The sequence below is a fragment of the Malus domestica genome, chromosome 14, assembly GCF_042453785.1.
Source record: "Malus domestica chromosome 14, GDT2T_hap1".
NCBI classification, from domain to species: domain Eukaryota; kingdom Viridiplantae; phylum Streptophyta; class Magnoliopsida; order Rosales; family Rosaceae; genus Malus; species Malus domestica.
The window spans coordinates 8972744-8987241 of NC_091674.1; the positions used below are offsets into that span (position 1 = coordinate 8972744).

Below are 14498 nucleotides of genomic sequence, written 5' to 3' on the forward strand. Positions count from 1 at the left end.
TGCTAAACTTTTTGGTCAGACCATATCTGGTGATTGGGCTTTCAGTACTGGTCCCCTTGGAAGCAATTTAAGTTGTGTTTTCTTTTTAGTATTTTGTGTTATGTCACTAATGGCCTTGATTTTAGTTCTTTTATATCCGATAATTTGGATTGGTTGTTTATAAATGGATTAATTTGTCATGTTTGTCCGAAGAAAGGCTTTCTTACCAAATAAAAATAAAAATTGTAAAGCAATATAACATGGTTATTTAGTCTCATAGTTTAATTTATCTATTCTTCCCACATTCTGTGAAGGGAATAACTTCCATCTTATCACATGTAATGGAAGCTTGTGGCGTTCCTAGCAATTCTAGTCAGATGACCAATCAATTATGGGTCTAATGAATTTTCTCTTCCTAATATTGTGAAAAGATCCGAATTTGAACCACCTTCTCTGCTGATAGAAATAAAAGTTGTTGGTCAGATGCATAATTTATATACATTATCTATCAGAATATTTTTGTTTTTCTGCACCTACTATCTCCAAGCATGCAATTGTCAAGCGTATGTGTTTTAACTATACATACATTGATGGATTGCTCCTTTCGTCTTCTTTGTAGGTCGCCGAACCGTTCCCGAAGTCCAAGGAGGAGATACTGATTTGGATGGTGCTTGTTGCTTGAGAAACACTATCATATTTGTGCTAGCTAGTGACACTCTAAGGATGGTAACTAATTGGCAAGTGTGGATCTCCAATGCCGGGGGTATTGTAGGTTGTTTCGAAAGATTAGGCTAGAACGGAAGTTGTAACACATGAATTTACTAACTACTCTTGGAAACTTTGAGATGGTATGTCCTAAAACATCCCTAGTTGGAGTTGCTTTCCTTTATAGCCATTTCTAATTGAGAAGTTTATCCAATTAAATATATACTGCCGCTGTTATTAAAAATGTTGTTTCTCTTTGCAATTAGGTTTTAGCAGGTGTCAATCCCTTTGGTGACATACAATAAAATTGGAACGATACAGAGAATGTTTAGCTGTCGTGGATGATAAACTAGAGTTTGTGTTCTACTAGTTGGATGTAAATGAATTTCCAAGAAAATTCCGTTCACTTCAAAAAGATTTAATTTCAACTTCATGAACAATGAGATTTTAAGTAGAAAAGAAAAAGAAATATGCAACTACGGCAATTGCTTCTGCTACCCAAGCACCACCACCCCTGCCTCCACTGCCACCGTTGTTGCCTTGGACGCCATCTCTTTACCACCAGCGCACCGCTACTCTACGCTGTTACTACCGTAACTATCACTACTATTGCTAAAAGCATTGTCATATCATTGTATCATGGCACTATTAATGTATCATACAACATCAAATGCTTACACTAAGAAATGATTTTCACACATCAATTCATTTTTGTCCTTTAATTCTCTTTTGATTTGTTGAACCAAATATGAAAAATAACCAATAAATTGGTATGCAAAAATCACCTTTTTCTCCTTGTACTATAGCAAGATATCCTAACAGTGTAAGCTTTTGAAATAGTGGAAAATTGACATTATCGAATTTGAGATGCCATGAATACATCCATACTCCTGATGCAAAATTATATGTAACATATATCTATTAAGTCATAATTTTTTTTTGGGGTCCCCCGAAATCGGGAGCTTTAGGCGTCCACCTCTTCCTGCTAGGACTGGCCCTGGTACTTATATCACTAATAATGGAAGATTTGAAAGTTAACTAGAAGTTTATTCCTTCAACATTTCATGTATAGTGTTTTTAGAGAAACAAACTTTGTCGCGGCTAAATCACAGATAGGCGTCAAGCGGTAGATAGAACTTATGGCATGTCCCATGTGTATGAGGTTTAACCATGTGAAACACAAAATATGCTACAAAAAGTAAACGCAATGGTAGACACACCAACAAGGACTTGAAACTTTACGTAAATCCCACAAAACTAGAAAAATATTTATGGGGACCACTGGACAACCACATATATAACTGATTAATCTCTCATAGACATTTTTCTGTATTAACCGTTAGTGCATACATACATACATACATACATATACATATATATATATATAGTGAGATTTGGTCCCTAAATTATCATCTCAATAAAAATTAGGTTCCTGGATTATTTTTCGGTAAAATATGTCCCTAATTTCATGGAAAACTGCTAATTTCATCCCTAAAATTATACTCAAAGTTATTTTATTCAATTTTTCGTCAACTCAAGTCACATGACGCATTTTAGAAGATATTGCCACTATTTTCTTGCCTACAAGCCCTTCATGTTACATATAAGTTGTGAATCTAACGTCTACTTTACCCTTCAAAGTTAACTCTATACACTTTTTTTTTAAAAGAAAATAAGTCCTTAAACAATGGAAAACTATCAATCTACTCTAAAATGTATCATATACAAGTAACGTGACTTAAATTGACGGAAAATTGAACATAATAGCTTCAAATCTAATTTTAGGAATGTAATTGGCAGATTTTATTAGTTCGAGGAGTCATTCTTCTAAAAAAATAATTTAATGACCTAATTTTCACTTAAGTAATAATTTAGAGAGTAAATCGTTAGTTCACTCATATATATATATATATATATATAATTACATACAACCTAAGAAATATATAATAAGGGAAGCCATGAATAAGCTAAGGTGATGGGAACTTTCATTTTTTATTTTTTTTTGGTGAACAGAGGAGGGATATGGGAAGTTCGTTTTATATTAGGTCATTCTGGAAGAGGCCTTTGATGTGTATGGAAATTGGGACAATTTGGATGCGGTCCCTAGCTATCAATATTCTTTGATTGAAACCTTGTTAGTTTTTAGTTTTTGATTGAGGTCCCTAACATTAATGTAATAATGTAAGTTACTATATTTTTTAAATTAAAAATTAAAAATTAAAAATTGAAATTTCTAATTGTTTATATTAATGAGATTTTAAATAAAACCCATAATTTATGGGATTAAAAATAATAAAATATAAATTATACTCTCTATTATATTGTGTGTGTGTGTGCGCGTGTGTGTGTACATATATGTATGGGTACATTAACCAAAATTAACAAAAAAAGTTATTGTACCAAAACATGGATACATTCTCAAATCAACGAAAAAAGAATGTACCCATATAAGTTTAAACATGGATTAAAAAATTTGAAGGGATTTTATATTAAAAAAGGGTACATTTTACATATAACAAATTGATATATTTGAGAATGGGTACATTGATGATTAAAAAAATTGAAAAATTATATGAATGGGTACATTTAAGATTAAAAAATTGAGAATCTTTTTATAAATAAAAAAAAAACTAATAGGTAAAAACTTAATTTAATTTAATTTTTTTATTATTTTGAAAATGTTTGAATTGAAAATTAATTAGAAGTTTAATAGAGGTGTGAGTATTAAACCCTAAATTAATTACTAATATTTATATTAAAAAATTATATAATAAACATGTAAATTCATTATCACATTAATGCTAGAGACTTGAATCAAAATTTGAGAACTAATAAGGTCTTAGTCAATGAACAGTAAGAACTAGGGACCGGATACTAATTTTTCCATGGAAATTTCATTTGAAAAGACTTGGGAAAGCAACACAATAATATACAGAAAGTACCAACTAGAAATTTTGTTTTGTACCTATTTGTCTTAGGGAATTTTAACGAAAAGCTTCTGATACTGTTCATTTTAACGAAAAACCACATTTTTACACTAAAAAGTCAATTCTGGTACTATTCACTTTACCCTTTATTTTGTCCTTATCGTTAAAACATAAAGTTTTCAAATCATTTTCATTAGTTTTCCTTTTGTTTTAATCTCTATCCCGTCGAGATAAAAAGCCACCTACAAATGCATATGCACAAGATATTTCTGCACTTAAATACACTTTGGGAAAGGGCATTTTAATGCATTTTCTCACTTTTCACCTTTAATTACTAGCAGAAAGCACACACTTTGTGTGTCTGAACAATTTTTCTTAATAAGTGCATATTTTTTTTTATATTACATAATTACTGTTTTGTCCTCCTTATGTAAATATTGTGTATCAAAAGTGAGGGTAGAATTGGAAAAATAAGTATATGATTGTCATTTTCTCAAAAGATACAAAATTATTGTTTTGCCCTCTTCATGTCAATATTGTGTATTAAAAGTGAGGGCAAAATAGGAAAAAAAGTGGCAGAAAGTTGACAAGGAGGGTTCTCTTAATAATAGTATAGATAAGTTTTATCCTACTTTAGATTTTACTATAGTCAGGTTTTGTGATACTTCTTATGCATTCTTTCGTTTATTTTGAGACTTTCATTCGTTCATTATGCCGACTAAACGAGATGATTTTATCAAGTGCTTCTACATCATATGAAGATCTTGTGCAACATCTACTTTGTATTTACGCACTCAAGAGAAGTGTTGTAATTTAAATATTGAATACTGTGTGATTGTATAAGTCTTTGGTTTGGTTTAGCATTCCTATGTAATCTAGTGATTCTATTCTATCAGGTTTTGTATTACTTGAAGAGCAAATATCTCTCTCCTTATAGTTTACTATAAATAAAGGCCTCGACACAAGGAAAACACATCTACAATTTCTCTAAGCCCTATTCTCTCTCTCTAATGCCGCCAACACCATCTCTCTCCCTTTAGTAAATAGACACAACATCATAGATATTTTTCCTATATTATCTGTTTGTCCACATACATATAGAGAGTAATGTTAAGTATACCAACTTTTTTCCCCATCTGCTAACCATGTTATGTGTTACCAATAGAAAATAAGCACATTAAGTAACACTTAAGTAATATTCAATCACCAACAAATATGTAATATAGTTTACAAAATATAATATAAATAGATGATCTCTCTATCATTTGTTTGAGTGGATATTTAATGTTGGGCTTAATGAGAGTGGAGGTCTAAGAACACAAAAAGCAAAGGAAGGATTGGGCTCAGACAAGGCAACATCCCAAGAAGAATTAAAAATCATTTTTGCCAAGGAATAGACAATAGGCATATGAGAGAAGTGACACTCAGAATAGCAGCTCATCCCAGCAAAAAGTACTTTTCGAGGGCATGGATGGGTAAATAAGTGGTGACTCACCACGTTCCAGAGGACATCACCAAAAGGCAAAGCTTGGACAGTCGGGCTAAAATGTTTATAAAAGCAGCAAGGGATCCTAGAGACAAGAACACTCAACCAATCAATCAAAAGACATCCCATTTTGCTCTCAGACAATCAAGAAACTAGAAAGCTTTAGTTTGTCCTGACTCTGTTCTTTTTGTCATAGATTCACCGTAGAAAGCCATCTTTTGTCAAGATTTAGAAGCTCTGCTACTTTTCCCCAACGTTGTAGTATCGAATCACATTAGTAAAACTTGTTTTACCTTTCATTCTCCAAAGATTACAACCCTTGTAAAAACAAAGAGAAGTGATTGCAAGAGGATGAACCTTAAGTAAAGTAGATATGTTGTTTAATGCATCTTCCTTCATGTTTTAAATCATTTTCAACTGCTTTTCGTTCAAAATTTTAATTTGATGATTAAACGAGCTAAACTAATTAACCTTGCTTCTTTAATGTTAACTGTAATTAAAGAAATAGTTGAAAGAGCCTTGAACTCCCTTTGCCTGGACATATAATATCATGAGTAAAAGTCCTTATTTACAAGGCAAGAAAAAGAATCTTACACAGACTTAATCCATCTGTAACAATCCAGTAAGATCAAGAAGTCTAAGTAACTTGTGCCGCAAGTAATCAACCCAGTAAAAAAACTAAAAAGAACAATATGTTATCCAAAGATAATGGTGGCACACTCAGATCTATATTAGTTTTGATTGTGAGCCTCAATGCTTAACAAATACCCCACAAAGGCATCATTCAAACTAATAGCAAACTCATATTACAGCAAACCTTGCCTGATAAGCAAGACTCTGGGGAGCTGTGCAAGGAACGGATCTAGCCCGAACAACATTACTCGTATATATATACATATGTATATATGTATATGTATATATGTACATATGTGTGTATATATATATATATATATATATATATATATATACATATATACATATACACACACATATATATATATATGCTTGCATATATGTCACATATGTATATGTATATGTATATGTATATGTATGTATATGTATATGTATATATGTATATATATAGGTATGTATATATATGTATGTATATATATGTATATATATGTATATATATATATATGTATGTATATGTATGTATGTATATATATATGTATGTATATGTATGTATGTATGTATATGTATGTATATATATGTATACATATATATATATATGTATGTATATGTATATATATGTAACATCCCACATCGTCCAGGGGTGTGGATCCTATAAGCCTTATATATATATATATATATATATATATATATATATATATATATATTCTTATCTCTACCTAGCACGAGGTTTTTTGGGAGCTCACTGGTTTCGGGTTTCCTTCGGAACTCCGAAGTTAAGTGAGTTTGCGCGAGAGCAATCCCAGGATGGGTGACCAACTGGAAAGTTCTCATGTGAGTTCCCAGAAACAAAACCGTGAGGGCATGGTTATGGTCCAAAACGGACAATATCGTGATACGGTAGAGTCGAGCCAGGGATGTGGTGGGAACCTGGACCAAGATGTGACATATATGCAAGCATATAATTACATACAACCTAGGAAATATATAATAAGGGAAGCCATGAATTAGCTAAGGTAATGGGAATTTCGGTTTTTTTTTGTGAACAGAGAAGGGATGGGAATTTCATTTTTATTTATATTAGGTCATGTTTCTTAGACCTGGCATTCGTGTCGTGTTTTTCGTGTTCGTGTCATTTTTGTGTCATACCGATATTTTAACGGGTTGTGTCGTGTAACACCCGTTAAAATAAACGGGTAAAATGACCCGACCTGAAATCGACCCGATAATATTAACATGTAATATGACCCGACCCGTTACCCGTTAAGGAAAATATATTTTAAACCAATAAATAATCAAATGAAAAACATAATACTAAATAAGTAATACATTCCATATTATCACATCCAAAACATAAAAACGCAATTTTGTTTTAAGTATATTTTCGCTTATCTAAAGTCTTTAATAGTTTTTTAATTAATGTAGAAGTGTAAAAAAATATATAAACACTCGTAATGAGAAGCTTTATAACTTTCATGAAGAGCTTAACTTTGAAATTCGCCACTATAATCATATAAATCATAGATCAAAATTTAACCGTTGATTGTTGTTTACATTTATGCTTCATTGTTCTCATAAAATTTCGTTTTTTTAGATTTTCTTTTTTGAAAACATGATCTATTAGAGGGTGCAGGTAGATGAACGGTTTGGATCGTTGATATTATATTTAGAATTTTACGGTTAGTGAAAATATTGCTTGATGTTTATAAAGTTTCTACAAATTATATGACATTGACTCATATTTCAGTTAACCGTAAATATCGAAACGTGATATTATCTTCTTACATCCGCCAGATGATCATGTTTTCAAAAAATAAAATTTTAAAAATGAAATTTAGTAAGAAAAATAAAGCGTAAATGACAATCGATGGTTAAATAAATTTAAGGTTTCACTACTACAAAATTATCTATTGCTGGCGGTCCAAAATTTTTTTCAACTATCGAACCGTCAAACTTATTTGTACACATTCCAAGATTGCATACATAATAAATCTTAAAAAAAAAAACATTCAGAGATTACGTAACGGAACAAAAGTTATCGACGGTTATAAACGAAAAATCACAATTTAACAGTTATTTTAGCTCCGATTTTGATGATTTTTTACAGATACACTCGTCGACCCTATAAGAATGTAATGAATAAATTTGATCTTTAATTTAAAGTATTTACACTAGTGGATACCACAAAAACTTATTTTATACTTAATAGAAGTATAATATTAACTCTAAGTGTTTGTTTAATCTACTGTTTTGACGCAATATGGATTCTACGAAACTTTTTTCAATGGTCCAACCGTCAAACTTATTTGTACACATTCCAAGATCGCATACGTAAAAAATCGTAAAAAACAAACATTCAGAGATTACATAATGGAACAAAAATTTCGACGGTTATAAACGAAAAATCACAATTTAACGGTTATTTTATCTCCAATTTTGATGATTTTTTACAGATAGACTCCTCGACCTATAAGAATGTAATGAATAAATTTGATCTTTAATTTAAAGTATTTACACTAGTGGATACCACAAAAACTTATTTTATACTTAATAGAAATATAATATTAACTCTAAGTGTTTGTTTAATCTACTGTTTTGACGCAATATGCATTCTACAAAACTTTTTCAACGATCCAACAGTTAAACTTATTTGTACACATTCCGAGATCGCATACGTAAAAAATCATAAAAAACAAACATTCATAGATTGCGTAACGGAACAAAAGTTTTCGACAGTTATAAACAAAAAATCACAATTTAACAGTTATTTGAGCTCCGATTTTGATGATTTTTTACAGATACACTCCTCGACCCTATAAGAATGTAATGAATAAATTTGATCTTTAATTTAAAGTATTTACACTAGTGGATACCACAAAAACTTTTTTTATACTTAATTGAAGTATAATATTAACTTTAAATGTTTGTTTAATCTACTATTTTGACGCAATATGCATTCTACGAAACTTTTTTAACGATTCAACCATCAAACGTATTTGTACACATTTCGAGATTGCATACGTAAAAAATCGTAAAAAATAAACATTCACAGATTACGTAACGGAACAAAAGTTTTCGACGGTTATAAATGAAAAATCACAATTTAAATTTTGATGATTTTTTTTACAGATACACTCTTCGACCGTATAAGAATGTAATGAATAAATTTGATCTTTAATTTAAAGTATTTACACTAGTGGATACCACAAAAACTTATTTTATACTTAATAAAAGTATAATATTAACTCCAAGTGTTTGTTTAATCTATCGTTTTGACACAATATGCATTCTACAAAACTTTTTTTAACGATCTAACCGTCAAACTTATTTGTACACATTCCAAGATCGCATACGTAAAAAATCGTAAAAAACAAACATTCAGAGATTACGTATTGGAACAAAAGTTTTTGACAATTATAAACGAAAAATCACAATTTAACAGTTATTTGAGCTCCGATTTTGATGATTTTTTACAGATACACTCCTCGACCCTATAAGAATGTAATGAATAAATTTGATCTTTAATTTAAAGTATTTACACTAATGGATACCACAAAAACTTATTTTATACTTAATAAAAGTATAATTTTAACTCTAAGTGTTTGTTTAATATACCGTTTTGACGCAATATGCATTCTACGAAACTTTTTTCAACGATCCAACCGTCAAACTTATTTGTACACATTCCGAGATTGCAAACGTAAAAAATCGTAAAAAACAAACATTCAAAGATTATGTAACAGAACAAAAGTTTTCGACAGTTATAAACGAAAAATCACAATTTAATGGTTATTTTAGCTTCGATTTTGATGATTTTGTACATATACAATCCTCGACCCTATAAGAATGTAATGAATAAATTTGATCTTTAATTTAAAGCATTTACATTTTTTTATATATGAGTGATTGTATATATATTTTTACATTTTTTACACTTCTACAATAATTATTATTAATTTTATTAATTTTTCCCTCAAATAAAAAAAATTATTCATGAGGGTTTGAAGGATTTTAAAAATCTAAATGATAATATAAGTGTAACAATTATCTATTCGTGGAGGAATAATGATAAATCACGAGTGTTTATATATTCTTTCACATTTTTCATACTTGTATGTATGTCTTCTTAGTTATTGCATATACAAATACTATACTAGTATATTTTAATTTTGGACAAGAATATGTTATGTAAAATTTATCCTAGTAATGATAATAAGGAACTCTCATAATAAAAATAAATAATGACTAAAACTTTTTTTTATATAATTTATATAGAACAATAATACAAAACTATATATTTAATATAGAATATATTGTATATATTAATATGACTATTGTATTTTATAATAAATCTTTTAGTAATTAAACTTTAAAATTATTAAAATAATTTTTTTCTTAACGAGTCGAAACGGATTACCCACGTGTTATCCGCGTCTATACATGTTAAGAACCCATTATTAATGGGTTCTTAACGGATCACCCTATAGTGACCCGATAAGTTATTGTGTTGACCCGAAACTCGTTATTTTCATATCATGTCAAAAACTACCAGGTCTAATGACACACCCCGTCCCGAAGGAGGGCATGCTGGCCGTCACGTGAGAGTGACGTAACCATTTGCACAGTACGGAAGCTTTAAGATACAATTTAAATTGATACACCCGAAGGTGAGTCCTAATTTTGTCCAATCTGTCAGAACACCGTCGAATTCCTCGTAGTCACCACACCTTTGTGATTCCTGAACCTGGAGGGGCGCAAAACCAAAATTGAGTGGGTCAGTAAAACAATTCTTTTCCAAATCCAAACATTTCTCAAAACGTTGTAACCCCTTTCCGTAAAACCTGTATACTTTCCCAGAAATGTAAAATATAAATATACATATATATTCTCAAAACTTCATTTTTACTATCTCAACATTATCTCTTTATCAATCATGCCATGCCATGTCATCTCAACATTTCTCATATTAATTATGCCATGCCACATCATCTCAACAGTAATAAGGTATGAATGCATCAACATAATCATATCAGGTGCAAGAAAGTAATCAACCGTAGGCCCTCTAATAGCCCTATACGGTTGAACCTAGAGCTCAAAATCTATCATTATCACTCTACCGGAGTCACCTCTGTGACCCGTCCGGCCTTCTGCACACAAGTTACGCTCTAGTGCTTCTCATAAATCATCTGTGCACATAATCTAAGGTCACCCACCAGTCGGAATCTCACTAACACTCTCGCGACTGGTCTGTCGTACCCACTCCGCGTGGACTATACGACTAGCATCTACTTGGATCCAAGGCGAGCGTGCGATGCGGTGAATACTATAAGCACTAAACCATGGTGCAGGATTTGAGCTCAATATATATCATCATCATCATAACAGTAATTAAATACTCATCTGTGCGTCCACCGCACCATTTCATACATATGCATCATAAATCAATTCTTACCTGTGCGTCCACCGCACCAATTCATACATATGCATCATAAATCAATTCTTACCTGTGCGTCCACCGCACCAATTCATACATATGCATCATAAATCAATTCTTACATGTGCGTCCACCGCACCAATTCATACATATGCATCATATATTAATTCATGCATGGCATTTCAACTCACATTTCTATATACTTTTCATATCAATTCTATGCATGGTATTTCACTTCCCGTTTTTCCACATAACTCATATGCATTTCATTTTAAACATAATTTCATGCATTTTCAATTTCTGGGAAAACGTTAAGTATATATATATATATACGGAAAACAAAACTGCCCACTCACCTGGAGTTCGTCCAACAACTCCCTAGCACCACACATCAAGGCGTCATGACGATCGCCGCCTAGAATAGTAATCAAATCCAACCTCAGAATTCATATCGATAGAATACATAACTTATATAAAATATGTCACTACGTTGATCGATCCGGAAGATCTGCCACTCAGATTTTAAATCCATAACTTCCAGAGGTCCACATTATACCTCTAGGACAACATCCTAAAATTTCATTACCATCCAACGGTCGGATCTCCGTCAATTTCCAAAACTAAGTGACGGTTAACATTTTATATTATGGACTTACAATTCCAATTCCGGAAGATCCGTAACTCGGATTCCCAATCCGTAAGTTCCAATAATCCTCAAATATTACGTATTACAACGTATCAAAGTTTGGTGACGATCCAACGGTCGGATCATCAATTCACATTTTCACCTAAATGTGAAAACTATAAAACGTTATTTGAACACCTAACCAACAATCCTCAATAACTTTCTCATACGGTGTTCAATTTAGGTATATGAATATACCACAGTGATCTACTCGACGTCACGGACGTCGACATATTTTTAAAATAATTTTATTTTTATTTTTTATTTTTACTGTAGCACCTTCTTCTTCCTTGGGTCGCCGGACTGGTTTTTCCGGCGGCCGTTTTCTGGGCAGTTTTTCAAATTGCCATAACTTTGTCATTTCTCAACGAAATCAAGTGATTCAAAAACGAAATTTGTAGCCCTTGAATATACAAAGATAATGGTACCTTGAACAACACCTAGTTCGCCGTGGTTTGGCCGGAAACTGCCTCGAAAGCCTCGGAGGTCGCCGGAAACTGGGTATTTTTCAAATGAGTATAACTTCTTCAATACTCAACTAAATTGAGTGAAACAAAAAGGAAAGTTGTAGTACTTGACGAGACGAAGAGATTGATACCTACCTCGACTCCTAACTCGCCGGGGATTCGCCGGAAAAATCCTCGAAAGCTCCGGCCAAACTTTGAACTTGTCGATCTCCGTGTTCTTACGTCCAAAAACTTCCAACGAAGCACTCCGAGCTTCCTTGGGACCTCACCAAGCTCTCTGTGATCTTTTTTTAGCCTAAATCGTAACCATTTAAAAGATCATGAACAGTACCATTTCACGGGAACTTTGAAACTAGGGTTTTCCGAAGCAAAACTTACTTGAAATGGATACCATCGTGATCGTGAAGTCTTCAGGGTTCCAATGGTGGTGTTAGATTCGTCGTTGGTATAGGTTTTAGGTGGTTTTGTGGTGGTCCGTGTGAGTTCGAAGGAGAGGGAGAGAGAACTGAGAGTAATCGTGAGGGAGGAGAGAGAGAGAGTGTGAACGACAGTATACGGGAAATGGGGAGGGAAATAAGGAATGGGGATCCCACGTGGTCCTTTTTCAATCCCCAACTCTAAACCACAAAATTTTAACCTAAAAATCTAAGTTTCATCCTTATTAAATTCCATTTTATTTTCAAAACTTAGGAACTTATATAATTATCAACTTGAGCTTCACATACTTAGTATTTCTTAAGGGCAATTTCGTCCATTCACAGCCACGAATGTAATATTTTGGAACGGGCTGTGACATCTAATGTTTCTCCACATCATTCTGCAAGAGACCTTTGATATATATATATATATATATATATGTGGGAAATTTAATTTGAAAAGACATGGGGAAAGCAAATAGAAAGTTCCAACTAGAAACTTTGTTTTGTGGAAAAGGATCCTCGGATCTCGGGAATCTTATGATCGTGATCGTTTATCGTATATCGTGCGATCAATTTTCGTTAAATACTATCTATATTTAATTTGAAAATAATTTATGACTGCACGATATACGATAAAAGATCATGATTACAAGATCTTCTTGAAAAGGATCCGACGATGATGATTTTCCTTGTTTTGTACCTGTTTGTTTTTAATCTCTTTATCCCGTCGAGATAAAAAGCTGCGTACACACGCATATGAATAAAGATATTTCTGGACTTTATTTGACACTTTGGGAAAGCCCACCTTAACCAAAGTCAGTGTAGCACTTATTTTTAAGAATAGAGTTCCACGTCGAAATTTTAAGAGATCATTAAAGAATAGAGTCACACGTCATCAAAATCCAAACGTACTATTAAAGTATGGTTTTTATTAATTAAATGTGCTTTTCCAAATTCTTTCTTTCTTATAAGAAAAGTATGATATTCATTGATATGATTTAGTGACTACATACAAATTGAAGGATTGGTGTAATTAAGTAGGCCTCGATAAAAATCTTTCCGGGAATTTCAACCTGGTCGAAGGAAAAAATAGGGTCTCGCACCAATTATAAAATATTACTATCCTAAAAATATTTTAGAGATGCCTCTTCTTTATCTCACACTAAGGTCTTAGACATCTTTTGTGGAGGAAAATGCGTTATTCCTTCCTTTTTTTCTAATACTTTTCCAGAGTTGGCTAAAGATATTTTAGAGATGCCTCTTCCAATTGATGAGGAAAATGATATGTTAGTTTGGGAAGCTTCTGCATCTGGGGTATTTTCATTTTCTGATGGCTATGAAATTGTTGGTCGTCGATTTCATGTTAAAAGTTGGGCTTCCATTATCTGACGTTCTTTCATTCCACTGCGTTACTCCATTTTAGTTTATTGGAGGATACTTTTCAATAAGCTACCCAAATGAGGATCAACTTCAAAGACGGGGCATTCCTCTTGTTCCAATATGCCAACTATGTTACAATAATTCTGAATTTATTGAGCACTTATTTTTTGGTTGTGAATTTGTACAACATGCTTGGTTTTGGCTTGCTACTCAATTTGGAACTAATCTTCTGCTTACAGGCTCATTCTCAAATTTATGGCTTGATTTTGTGTCAAAACGATTTTCTCCACAACTTCATAATGTCTAGCTAGCATCAGGATTTTTCTTATTAATGGCTATTTGGAAGATGTGTAATAAAGTGAAGTTTGAAGGTGTGTCTTCTTCCT

General features: G+C 32.1%; 1 long non-coding RNA gene across 1 annotated transcript; it reads right to left on the reverse strand.

Annotated features, from left to right (window-relative positions):
- Positions 1-10234: 10234 nt before the first annotated feature.
- LOC139191304 (uncharacterized) lies at positions 10235-12896 on the reverse strand. The gene is made up of 5 exons (XR_011575300.1): positions 12692-12896; positions 12449-12608; positions 12275-12343; positions 11518-11576; positions 10235-10471 (listed from the first exon to the last, which is right to left on the reverse strand). It is a non-coding gene; the product is annotated as an uncharacterized lncRNA (long non-coding RNA).
- Positions 12897-14498: the final 1602 nt, after the last annotated feature.